The sequence below is a fragment of the Columba livia genome, chromosome 1 (assembly GCF_036013475.1).
Source record: "Columba livia isolate bColLiv1 breed racing homer chromosome 1, bColLiv1.pat.W.v2, whole genome shotgun sequence".
NCBI classification, from domain to species: domain Eukaryota; kingdom Metazoa; phylum Chordata; class Aves; order Columbiformes; family Columbidae; genus Columba; species Columba livia.
The window spans coordinates 191,870,014-191,884,115 of NC_088602.1; the positions used below are offsets into that span (position 1 = coordinate 191,870,014).

General features: G+C 41.8%; 1 long non-coding RNA gene across 1 annotated transcript; it reads right to left on the minus strand.

Moving 5' to 3' along the window:
- Window positions 1-7,263: 7,263 nt before the first annotated feature.
- Window positions 7,264-13,373, minus strand: LOC102088211 (uncharacterized). The gene is made up of 3 exons (XR_272397.3): window positions 13,031-13,373; window positions 12,713-12,768; window positions 7,264-9,357 (listed from the first exon to the last, which is right to left on the minus strand). It is a non-coding gene; the product is annotated as an uncharacterized LOC102088211 (long non-coding RNA).
- Window positions 13,374-14,102: the final 729 nt, after the last annotated feature.

Below are 14,102 nucleotides of genomic sequence, written 5' to 3' on the forward strand. Positions count from 1 at the left end.
AGAAGTTTTAAACATGGATCCTTGGGGAGACATTTTTGAATTAAGAAATGCAGAAATACACAAGACCATATAACATTTCTTAATAATGAAAAACTGTTGAGCATTTTAGTCTATTACCTTACTGTCATGGCTCTTCAGTTATCTCTCTTTCTATTGATGTAGTCTTTAATCCTAAAAAATCCTTTTGTAATATACAGTTATTTTACCTGTTCCTCAACTGTTTTGGCTGAAAACATACATTCTAATATTTGTTATGAATTCAATCAGATTTATGACTGAACGAGACTCTTTGATAGTTTAAATGAGCATAGATCCACCAACTGCATGCCAAGGATCTGGCTTTCTAAGGTTTTTTAAGGTTTTCAAAAATAAAGTGTTCAAGGAGGAAAAAATAATAATTGAGAAAACACAAACAAACAAACAAACAAAACAACAAGGCCTTAAACAAACGACTGTATTTAAAGAAAACTAACTTAACTTTATGAGATATTCTAACATATAACGTATGTAAGTAATAAGTAATAAGAGAAGTTCCATATATATTTTTTGCTTTGGAGTCTGTAAAAGCACAGACTCATAGAACGTCTTGAGTTGGAAGGGACTCACAAGGACCATTGAGTCCAACTCCTGTCCCTGCATATGACAACCCCCCAGTTCACACCATGTGTCTGAGGGTGTTGTTGAGTCTCTTCTTGAACACTGTCAGGCTTGGGGCCGTGACACCTCCCTGGGAGCCTGTTGCAGTGCTTCACCACCCTCTGGGTAAAGAACCTTTTCCTAATGTCCAACCTAAAGCTCCCCTGGCATATCTTTCTGCCATTCCCTCAGGTTCTGTCATTGGTCACCAAAGAGAAGAGATCAGTGCCTGCCCCTTCTCCTCCCCTAATAAGGAAGCTGTAGACTGTGATCAGGTCTCCTCTTAGTCTCTTTTTCTCCAGGCTGAACAAACCAAGTGACTTTAGCTGCTCCTCATATGGTTTCCTCTCCAAACCCTTCACCAGCTTTGTAGCCCCTCTTGACACTATCCAGTAGCTTTATATCTTCTTTATACTGTGGCACCCAGAACTGCACACAGTGCTCCAGGTGAGGCCACACCAGTGCAGAGCAGAGTGGGACAATCACCTACCTTGCCTGGCAGGCAATGCTATGCTTGATGCACCCAGGACACGGTTGGCCCTCTTGGCTGCCAGGACACGCTGTTGGCTCATGTTCACCTTGCCATTGACCAGAAACCCCAGATCCCTCTCTGCAGAGGTGTTCTCCAGCATCTCATCCCCCAATCTGTATGTACTGCCAGGGTTGTCATGTCCCAGGTGCAAAATCTAGAACTTGCCCTTGTTGAACTTCATGTGGTTGGTGATTACCCAGTTGTCCAACTTGTCCAGATCCCTCTGCAGGGTCTATCTGCCCTCCAGAGTGCCAACATCTCCTCCCAGTTTTGTGTCATTAGAAAACTTACTAAGTAATCCCTCAAGTCCAGTGCCTAAGTCATTTATGAAGACACAGAAGAGCATTGGCCCTAAGATGGATCCCTATGGAACCCCATTAGTGAATGGTTGCCAGCCCAACATAGCCCCATTTACTAGAACCCTTTGAGCCCAGCCCATCAGCCAATTGCTCATCAACTGTATTGTGTGTTTATCCAGCTGTATGCTAAACATCTTGTCCAGGAGAATACTGTCAGAAACAGTATCAAAGGCTTTACTGAAACCCCAAAAAATCACATCGACAGGCTTCTCTTGGTCAGCTAGGTGGGTAACCTTGTAATAGACCAAAATTAAGTTTGTCAAGCAAGACTTTCTCCTCATGAACCCGTGCTAGCTGGGACCAATGACTGTGTTGTCATTCCAATGTTTTTTGATAACACCCAGAACAATCTTCTCCATGATTTTTCCAGGAACAGAAGTGAGGCTGGCAGGCCTGTAGTTGCCAAGGTCATCCCTTTTGCCTTTCTTGTAGATTGGGACAACATTTGCCAGCCTCCAGACATCTAGGACCTCTCCAGATTCCCAGGAACACTGAAAAATCGTGCAGAGAGGTCTTGCTATGACATCAGTCAGCTCTTTAAGCATCGTTGGATGAATCCCATCAGGCTCCATCGACTTGTAGGAATCTAGCTGGCGTAGAAAATCCCATAAAAGTACTGAATTTATTGGAAGTTTATTGTTCTTGCATCCATAGTTTTCTAGCTCAGGGTTATGGGGGCCCCCAAGTGTGGAGGGGTTTCTGTTAGATGGAGATTTATTACTGAACAAGCCAGGAATTTCAAGGCCAACTCAAATGCTGAAAACAGGACCTGCTATGGGAGAGAAGCATTTCTAAAATAGCAAGGCCTCAACATGACATAAATCAACGGACCTATCATAAGTGAGACTCCAGTGTGTGGACAGCTCGTGAACATAGATGATATCCAATCAGTGAATGCATGCTTGGAGCATGGACGCGTGATCAGAGAATAGTTGCATATATAAGGAGGCTTGTTTCTGTAATACATGGTTTTGCGTGATTCACATTGAATCGGAATGCCGAGTCCTTTATCATTCCAACACCCAAGTCCACCATCAGTGTTGAAGACTGAGGAGAAGAAAGCATTAAAGGTCTCAGCTTTGTCTATGCCCCTGTTAATAAGGTGACCATGCTCCTCAAGTAATGGGCCAATGTTGTTTCTAGTTTGCCTTTTACCATTAATATATTTTTTAAAATATATATATTTTTATTGTCCTTCGCAGTACTGGCCAACTTCAATTCTCATTGAGCTTTGGCAGCAAGAATTTCCTCCCTACAGTGATGAGCAGCATCTCTGTAGTCCTCCCATGATGCCTGAGCTTACTTCCACCGACAATGTAATTTTTTTTTTTTTTTCTGTATTCCAAGAAGAAGATCCCTGCTCAGCCAAGCTGGCTTTTTGCCTTGCCTGCTAGATTTTCAGCATTTTAGAATTGCCTAGTCCTGTGTTTTTAGTAGGTGGTACTAAAGACCCCACACTGGTAACTGAACTTGTAATGCTGCCCAACAGCAGCTCACAGAACCTCACAAAGCATCAGAGTTGTATCCTGCTGCAAAAACATTCTCCAGGTAAAGAAAATGCAAAGAGAGCTGAAGAGCATTGTGGAATTCATTCAGTATTGTTTGGGAAAAATAATAATTTCTTTACCCATTTTTTCAGGTTGCTGCCTGAATCTGGAACTAAATTAATAATCTTCTCTCATGTTTTCAGTGTTCATTGCAGTCATAAGACCATACAGAAAATCTAAGTATACAAACTGGACTTCTAAGGGGATGTCATGTCTCATGTAACTAGTGATATATGTTAGTAGCACAGAAAGGAATGTGGGATCTGTCTTCATTTTAATTCCATCCAAGAATCCAAATTCTGTATTTTTTGCTTACAGTTATAACTTGTTCAACTCATTTTTTCACAGAAGTTGAAGACCCAGGATTTAGTGATATAATTTATATTTATGGCAGTTTAATGTGACACTTGAAATTTTTCATCACCTTTTTTTAGCAAAACTGCACATGCCTGTTCATTAAGACTATTATTCAAGTGATATAGCACCACATTTGTACTAAAAGTAAAAGTTTATTTATCTGATTACCCATCAGATTAATTTATCACCATTAAGATCCTCATTTCTGGGAAAACAATTTACACGAGAAATTTCTTGTTTTGTAAAATAGAAGACAAATATTTTGCTCTCCTAGAAACTCTTTTTTAATTGGTAAAAGCAATTCTGTTGGAGTTTTTCATGTTACTGGCTCAATATCACAGAATCACAGAATCACAGAATCGACTGGGTTGGAAGAGACCTCAGAGATCATCGAGTCCAACCCTTGGTCCAACTCTAGTCCGTTTACTAGATCATGGCACTAAGTGCCATGTCCAATCTCAGTTTAAAAACGTCCAGGGACGGCGAGTCCACTACCTCCCTGGGCAGGCCATTCCAATGCCTGATCACTCTCTCTGTAAAGAATTTCTTTCTAATATCCAGCCTAAATTTCCCCTGGTAGAGTTTAAGCCCATGCCCCCTTGTCCTATTGCTAACTGCCTGGGAGAAGAGACCAATCCCCACCTGGCTATAACTTCCCTTCAGGTAGTTATAGAGAGTGATGAGGTCACCTCTAAGCCTCCTCTTCTCTAGACTAAACAACCCCAGCTCCCTCAGCCTCTCCTCATAGGTCTTATGTTCAAGTCCCTTCACCAGTCGTGTTGCTCTTCTCTGGACCCGCTCCAGCACTTCAATGTCTTTCCTGAACTGAGGGGCCCAGAACTGAACACAATACTCCAGGTGTGGCCTCACCAATGCAGAGTACAGGGGAAGGATCACTTCCCTTGTCCTGCTGACCACGCTGTTTTTGATACAGGACAGGATACCGTTGGCCTTCTTGGCCACCTGGGCACACTGTTGGCTCATGTTGAGCTTCCTGTCAATTAGCACCCCCAGGTCCCTTTCTGTCTGACTGCTCTCCAGCCACTCTGCGACCAGCCTGTAGCGCTGCAGGGGGTTGTTGTGACCAAAGTGCAGCACCCGGCATTTGGCCTTATTGAACTTCATCCCATTGGAATCAGCCCATTTTTCCAGTCTATCCAGATCCCTCTGCAGAGCCCTCCTGCCTTCCAGCAGGTCGACACTCCCTCCCAACTTGGTGTCATCAGCAAATTTGCTGATGATGGTCTCAATCCCCTCATCTAAATCATCAATAAAGATGTTAAACAGGACGGGACCCAACACTGACCCCTGGGGAACACAACTAGTGACTGGCCGCCAGCTGGATGCAGCCCCATTCACCAGCACTCTCTGGGCCCGGCCCTCCAGCCAGTTCTTAACCCAGCGTAGAGTACACTTGTCCAAGCCATGGGCTACCAGCTTTTGCAAGAGTGTATTATGGGAGACAGTGTCAAAGGCCTTGCTGAAGTCCAGATAGACCACATCCACAGCTTTCCCCTCATCCACCAGGTGAGTCACCTGATCATAAAAGGAGATCAGGTTGGTCAGACAGGACCTGCCCCTCCTAAACCCATGCTGGCTGGGTCTGATCGCTTGTCCATCCTGAAGGTGCTGTGTGATTCCATTCAGGATGATCTGCTCCATAACCCTGCCAGGCACCGAGGTCAGGCTGACAGGCCTGTAGTTGCCAGGGTCAGCTCTGCAGCCCTTTTTGTGGACTGGGGTAACGTTGGCCAATTTCCAATCATATGGGACCTCCCCAGTGAGCCAGGACTGTTGGAAGATGATGGAGAGCGGCTTGGCAAGTTCTTCTGCTAGCTCCCTCATCACCCTAGGATGGATCCCATCTGGTCCCATAGACTTGTGAGGATCCAGATGGCTCAGTAAATCACCAACTATGTCCTCCTGGAATACAAGGGGCCTATTTGGCTTCCTATCTCTGCCAACCACCTCCAGAGATGAGTTGTCCTGAGGGCCACCTGTATTACTGGTAAAAACTGAGGCAAAGTAGGTATTAAGTACCTCAGCTTTCTCCTCATCTTTGTTAACTATATTTCCTTCAGAGTCCAACAGAGAATGGAGGTTTTCCTTGCCCCTCCTTTTGTTATTAACATATTTGAAGAAGGACTTTTTATTATCCCTGACAGAATTGGCCAAGTTAACTTCAAATTGCACTTTTGTTTCCCTGATCTTTTTTCTGCATGATCTAGCTATTTCCATAAATTCTTCATAAGTAGCCAGCCCTTTTTTCCACAGTCGGTAAAGTCTCTTTTTATTTCTGATTTCATTCAAAATCTCCCTGTTTAGCCAAGCCGGTTGTCTTCCCCGCCGGCTAGCCTTTCGGCACACTGGTATAGCCTGTTCCTGTGCACTCAAAACCACCTGCTTGAAGCATGTCCAACCCTCCTGGGCCCCCTTGTTTTTAAGCATTGTTTCCCAGGGTATGCTCTGAACTAGACTTCTGAATAGGCAAAAATCTGCCCTCCGGAAGTCCAGCGTAGAGGTTTTGTTAATGGTTCTCCCTGCATCTCTGAGTATTGAAAATTCTATTATTTCATGGTCGCTATGCCCCAGGCGGCCTCCAACCACTACATCTCCCACCAGCCCTTCTCTGTTTGTAAACAGTAGGTCTAGCGGGGTCTTGCCCCTGGTGGGCTCATTTACCAGCTGATGAAGGAAATTGTCCTCTATACACTCTAGGAACTTCCTAGACTGCCTCTTCTGTGCAGTATTGAGCTCCCAGCAGATATCTGGCAGGTTAAAGTCACCCACAAGAACAAGGGCCGTCGATTTTGAGACATCTGCCAGCTGCTATTTTCCTGGTGAGGCCACATCTAAAGTACTGTGTCTAGTTCTGGTCTCCCCAGTTTAAGAAGGACAAGGAATTACTGGATGGAGTCCAGCAGAGAGCTACAAAGATTATTAGGGGCCTAGAGTATATTTCCTATGAGGAAAGACTGAGAGAGCTGGGTCTATTCAGCCTGGAGAAGAGAAGGCTGATAGGGGATCTTATAAATTCTCATATATATCCCAAGGGTGAACGTCAACATGATGAGACCAGACTCCTTTCAGTAGTACCCAATGATAGGATGAGGGGCAATGAGTACAGACTGAAGCATAGAAGGTTCCATCTGACTATGAGGAAAAACTTCTTTACTTTGAGGGTGCCAGAACACTGGAACAGGCTGCCCAGAGAGATTGTGGAGTCTCCTTCTCTGGAGACATTCAAAACCTGCCTGGACACATTCCTGTACAATCTACTCTAGGTGAACTTGTTTTAGCAAGTGGGTTGGACTAGATGATCTCAAGAGGTCTCTTCCAACCCTAACCATTCTGTGATGCTCATATTCTGTGATTTTCCAGATTAAATGCCACCTGAACCTGTTTATTTAAAACAACAGAACTGAAATAATAAAATATTTCAAAACCTTAGGCATAAAAAAATGTTGACCATCAAATTACAATGAAAGATTATCCTAGGGAACAGGAGAATGAAGGCTCTTTAGGCCATGATTAGGCCATGTGAGTGTAACCTGGTGTTTTGGGGGAATTTGCCTATGAGGTAATTTAAATAATCCTAGTTCTTGTTATGAAATTGCTGTGTTGTTAAACTTCAATGCATAGCTAGCCATCAGAAAATTTTCCAACACCTCACCCCACTCTTTTGGAAAAAAGTTATAGCACAAACAATATATCACTAACAAGTGGATGAACAGCAGTTGAACTAAAGATAATACCCAATGGAAAACCTGTTTATCTCTGGGGAAGTACACACAAAAAATTGGAAAATCCCCAAACCAAAGAACAAAGAAGCTTTCTTTTGTAGTAGTGGGCTTCTTTTTATTGAGGGTACGGTAAAACAAAGAAAGGGAAAAACCATAGGATAGAAGAGGATTTAGGAAAATAGTTTTATGGGGGAAGAGGAACTTGCCCAACCTTACAGAACAGCAAAGACAGGCAGAACAAGTGTTTTGACCGAGACTCACAGCTATACTTCTCCTGCTGCACCCACCCTGAGGAAATAGCAGTGGGAACAACCTGCAGAGGTTTCTGTGCTCTATAGTTGTATCTCTCCACTGCAGTAAACAGTGTCAGAGAATATTCCGAAGGACTGGAACTTGCTCTTCTTCATCCTGCTACACTGTCAGTGTGGTCCCTGACATGGGACCTCTGCCCAGAAGACTCCCCTTACATGAGAGGGCTCTTTCCAACCAGGCAGGTTGGATGGGGCCACCCTATTCTGTTTATTGTTATAGTTGTGAGCCATGCTGGCTACAGAGCCTAAAAGCAATATGAGAGTTTATCACTTTACTGGTGGACATGTAGTGTTTTCTTCCACATATCTTTTGTGGGTTCTTAGTCCCTCCTCAAGTTCCCTTCTATACTGCAATAAGCAAGCATGTTTGTTTAACATGCTATGGCAATGGTATGGGAGATGTTCACTAGCAAGTTCCTCTCATAAGCAAATTTGCCTTTGTTGCATTTTCAATAGCAATTTAATACTTTTAATGAAAAAATGTAAATCAGAAAGGTAAATCAGAAAGATACATTTTCACTGATTGTGTCTCTTGTCCCCTGTAAGGGTGGCCTTGCAAAACTTTCAGTGAAAGAGATGGTCCAAAGATCTATTCACATACTGGGATGGATGTATGCTACTGAAAACAAAGGGTAATGTACAGTCAATGAGTGGCCAGCCTATATTAATAATAGGTTGCAGGTAGTATTTTGCTGTTTTGTTCCCCATAACTGTTTTGTTTGTCCAGACTCTCAACATTCATGGTAGTCTTGAACAATTCTATGTAATTTCCAATTAAGAAATAAATGGCTTCCAGTAGAATTACCAAAAGAGTTGCGTCCATCCAAATATGCAAGTAACTTAACCTTGACATCTCAACATACCAAGATCCCTGTGTCCAGCTTCAGGAATAATGTGTTCTTGATACTTTACAGGAATGCACCCCATCACCTTCCAAACCACAGTAAGCTCTGTTGATGGTTCTGTGTTGAGCTTCCCAAAGCTAATGGACATATGTGCCACCTCCCACTGTCCCACTGTAGCTTATGAACCTGCTGGTCTCCTGCTTTGTCCCACCCTCCACCACCATTTCAGCCACTGTCTAAAGTGACAGGCTCTGCAAGGAAAATATTCCTGGTGGCTCACTAGCAGTGTTTTTCTCATCTTTTTACAAAAGTTGCCTTTCATACACAAAAGTTTTGCAACCTCTGTTTTTTTCCTTAGACCCATAAATACGTGCAAGCTTTCTCAGATGAGCAAAATCATTTAGTAACATTCAGGTGGTAAATGAATAGCTTCACAAATGCCTTCAAGTCCTAGACCTTTGCTGCAGCACCCTTTCTCTTTCCTTGCCAGGCAATTCCTCATCCATGGTTTTCATCACACCTTCTCATTCCTGCAAGCCCAGGCCATGACTGAAAATTGATGGTGGAGTTCACCACAAGGAAGGATCTTGTTTAACTAGGTGGTCCTTTGAAATCCAAGGTGGTCGCATACACACTGATACACATACCACCAGACACTGAAGGCACTCTGACCTTCAGGTGTGACAGAGATAAAGGAATAGCCAGCGTGACACAGTGAGAAGGAGATTGTCTATTTATCTACAATTTTTCCCTTGTTTTATGTTCTAAATTACTCATTTGTGCTACTTGGACAAGGTGAAAACTCCACCCACTGTGCCCATAGTGTGAATGGCTTTTCTTGTGACACTTCCACATCTCACAGTGTATTGTGTAAAAAGGTCCCAAAAGACCTACACGGTCTTTTGCCAATAGAAGAGCAAGTAATGAGAACATGCACTGTGGCTACAAACACTTCGGCCTGTGGTGCTCTTGCAGCTTGATTTTGTCATCACAGATGATGAATCAACAGAAGTATGAGTTCCAAATTCTGTAACACAGAGGAAGTTTGAGTTAAATTAAATTAACTGGAAAATAATGACAGAGATCATATTATGAATTATAAGTCTGAATCACACCCCAAAACTGGCAAGAATCACTTTTAGGGGGACAAACATTTTGTACCTTTGGGAATACTCACAGGGGAGATAATGCAATGTTCTTCAGTTAATACTGCTTGCTCACAGCCTATGGTCTGTTATCCAGATGACTAAATCACAAATGCATGCTCAAAGCTCTAATTTAGACTTGGCTTGGCTGTCTCTGTACACACTGTATCTGTCATGTTTAGCTACTGCTGATATTTTGCTATCAATATGAGTGAATCATCCTGTGAATCACTTCAGATTTTCTCTCAGAGCTCTTTTAAGAGCCATTATAATACTGTTATTCTGAATGTCAGCTCTCAATTAACTGAAAGGGCTGAAGTCAGTGGTAAGACTCACCAACAGCTGGAAAGGACTCCAAAGTCACACGGTAAATCAGCTTTCCAGCACTCCTCTTTTCTTTTTGTTTTCTCCTCCCTGTTTGCTTGTCCTGCTCACTATGTCAGATTCATAAGACTTTGGGATAGGGAATTTCTCTGGTTAGTGAATCTGCAAAACACTATCGATTCCCAGATAGTGGAAATAAATTTGAAAAGCGAAGACAGTATCCTACCCCAGCTGAAGCAGGTATCTTCATGTTCTTTGAAAATACTTCCCTGATACTTTAAGATATAAAAGTTTCCCTGCTGAAACAAAACCAAGACCCTAGTCATGCAGGATTGTCACCTGAATTTGAATCCATGTTTTAAGATCAGTTCTGATTCCTAACTGTATTTTCATTCACCAGCCTTGATTTCTTACTATTTTTGTTCTGGAAGACTGGGTGTTTATCCAATGTTGTTCATAAAAGAGACACACACCACAGAACAGTTAAATGAAACGCTTGACAGAATACACTTTTCTAAAAATTTTCCAATAGTTATGTTTTTCAAATAAGTTTATTGATTTCACTATTTTTTTCAATTTGAACAAGAAGAAATCGATATTTTGAAGTGATTCATTATTAGCACAAGTAATAGAATTCTCATTAGAATTAATATTTAGTATAGCAAGAAGTTGTGGTTCATTTGGTTTCCAAGCTGGAATGGGATGCTTTTAAAACACCAGAATTTCCTTCAAAATTAAAAATGCTTATTTTCAACTTGTTCCATGTAACAATACATTGATGGAACAAACCACCCTGGGGCAGCATGTTTTGTTTCACAGAGTAGATACAAGGACTTTTGCCTAAGGCAACAATCCATGGCATAAATACCTAGACAACCAGAAATACAAGCCTGTAGCCAAAGAATGTTAATGTTTCCAGGATGGTTATGCCCACATGTATTATGTTGGAAGGCCTTCCAGGACCACAGAATGCTGTGAGTGGCAACCTGCAGCTCTCAGGGTTGTTGCTTCTTGTATGTGACTAGAGGACCCCCAGGGCAGCTGGAGAGAGGCAGACTGGTGCAGAGCTTGACCCACATCAGTCCGTCCTACTGTGATATATTCTACATCTCTGCTGCTATCCCTGACATATCTTTTCAAATGACCAGCTAATCAGACCTCAACAAGGAACGAGCAGAAAGAGCTCACCGGCTGGTAATGCTTTTTATCGCATCTGTAAATCAGTTCTACATTTCAGTTTCTGCAAGCTTTACACAGCACATGGTAAGAGGCACTGTGCCTTCCATCACTCTGAATTAACAGTGATAATAATAATGTTTAACCTTTGTAGAGCTCTTTCTATCTTCACAATGCTTAACTAACATTAGCTAATCACATTACAATAGCTGGGCTGTTTATCATTCCTGCTTTTTACAGTGCCATGAATAATCTGATAATTATTTCTCTAGCTCATATAAATAGCTTGTCCACTCTCCTGTCATTTTCTATTTTGCTTAAGCTATAAATATCTGGTATGAACTGAAGAAATGAAGAGGTTTGTCAAGCTCATCCTGAACTAAAGCATTTAATTGCATTAACCTGGTAGATCTGAGAGTAGATATAAGTAAACTCCATGCATTCTTTTACTGTATTTTTACATTTATGTCCCTAATTATAGGCATCTGCTAAGGATTATGTTGTTTGAGAATGAAAATATGTGAACTGTTTTGTCTGGAATCTGTTCATATCAATTATTTAAAAGCACTCTGTATTTATTGTTTCAGACATTAAGTACTGACATAGTATGCCAATGCCATACTGTAGTAAAGTATATGCTATAGTGGTCATAGACTGTGGATAAGCAGCTTGCAGTTCAGTATTCAAATTCTGATTTATTGTGAGAAGCAGCAAAGTCTGTGTCTTTCCCACATCCTCATCAAGAAATATGTAACTTCCAGCTTCAGACAATCAGCAGAAGGATCAGGAAATATGGATTGCAAACTTCCACATTTTATCCAGGGTTAGCTATTCATGTGGAATAACCACTCTACAGCAAATAAATAAATGTATTTCTATATTCAGAAGTGAAACTAATTTATTTGACAAATAAATGTTTGTACTCTACTTTTCCAGTGGAACAGAACTATTGCATTATCTCATGAGATCTACTGTGGTTTGGATCATGGTTGCTTTTCAGTGGTATTGAGATTCTCAGCTGGAGAGAATGCAAACTGTTTTGCATTGGTGGTGTGTTTTCTTTTGGATCCTGACTCCTGATTTCTATTCTAAGATCCAATTGCTTTGAGCTTTCATTCCTGGGCCTCTGTACTTCACACTCCTTGCATTATCGGGGGCCAGCCTTATCTAAGATAGACACAAACTATACTACATCCTTACTACCATCTGCAACAGAGTCAGTTATCTCTGCCTCAGTCTCTAAGAGACAAACAGATCCCATTATTATTCCTTTATTAATACAGTTTTGCGTGGATGGTGCTTTATAAGGAAAAGATGAGTCACTGTTCCAAGAGGTTTCACCCTATAAATTAGATGTGGCAGAAGCAATGACGACAGTAAAATGATTGGGGAAGGAATACATTTTAATATATTAATTTATTGAAAGATTTTATGGCAAACTCCCTTTATGTTCATATCTTGTTTGTCCAAGATATACAACTCAAACCCAAAAGATAAGGGACTATGTCCATCCCTCTTGTAAACTCAGCTCTTCTGTAAGTGCAGAGAGAACGGACTTGTTCCTAAGAAGATACTGCAGCACTTTGACAACAGAAATTATTCATAGCCACCAAAAGAGATATTAAAATGAATAATGACTCATCTCAACAAGCACTGAACTGCAGTCTTAATCCCAATCCTAGGGGAAGAAGGATAACAGTCATAATGATCCCATGTGCGAAACAAACAATTACTTACTGGGAAAAATGGCGGTTTTGGCTGTCCTGCCTGTACACTGTTAGTATCTTGTACACCTGTACAAAAGAACATAAAGTGTTTATTTTCCTAGGTACTTCTTGCAATGGTAAAGTTAGATGTACTTTATTCCTTCAAACCGAATTAGTACAAAACAAAGTATTTCAGTGCTTGTCATCTGGGCGGTCACACAGCTCAAGATAGCAATGTTTTATTGAAAAGAAGTAACAAGATACCTAAGAGGAAGAGAAGGTGACATCAATTGGAATCACCAGCAATCCCAGACAGTTTCTGTCTTGTTTTCCTGTAACAGACACCTACCTTGCAAGTCCCGCAGTTCTATGTAGACCCATTAGGAGATCACCGATGCAGACCAGGCCGGCTCTGTGGGATGCAGAAGGCATGGCAGAGAAGCGACTCCCAGCAGCACATCAGGCTGCCTGCTTCACTTCCTCTGGCAGATCTGGAAGAAATTCAAGTTGGGATGAGCATGGGTGAACTGTAAATAAGACGAGTGTGTTTGTCTCTGTCTGGAAGGTTTTCTGTGTGCGAGACAGTCATGCATGAAGCATGGTGTTTCTTCAGGACCACCCTGTGTTGTTTTGAACGGTGTTCACAGAAACCTGACTGTGAGGGTAGTAAACAAAGGGAAGGCTGTGGCTGTGTCAGGAGAGCAGCTGCTCTCACTCTGGAGAAGCTCCCACTAATTGACCATGTGCTTATTGTGTGTTCCTACATTGCCACCCTCTGACAATGGTGGATTAAAACACTGCTGTCTGACAAACAGCTGAGGTTCGAGCAAGGCGTGTTCATGAAGTATGAGCCTGAATACAAGATGTTGGAAATGCATTGTTACTACCATGGTTTGACGTGAATTTAATATATTTCAGGTTCTTTACTGAGTCTTACTGGATATTTCTCATCTATTTCTGTACAAGAAAGATTTGTTTAAAAGCTGATTTGGGGATGTGTAGCAGAAAGGGAATTCATCTCAATGCAAAAACCTAAATCAGTCTCTATGAGTGTTCCCTCAACTTCTGGAGGAATGAAAGATGAGAAGTGGTGCTATCCTGTGTATGATAAAGAAACTAAGTCATTTGCTATACAGGATAAGAGCAGAGAGTATTTATTGGGGGTTCATGGAAGCAGGAATACCAAAACTTTAAGGCAAAACCACCCAGTACATTGGAAACTAATCCATGTATAAGAATAGCAGCAATTGCTGCATCATCACATTAAAACTGGCTGTTTCCCACATATTGAGGGGTATAGTCTGTCATCCTGACCTACCTTTCCACCAAGAGTATGCCTGCGAAAATCTAAGATTTGTATCCCTGTGGACATCAAATTGTACGACACCTAAAAGGCACAAAATTCAGGGCACAAAATAAAC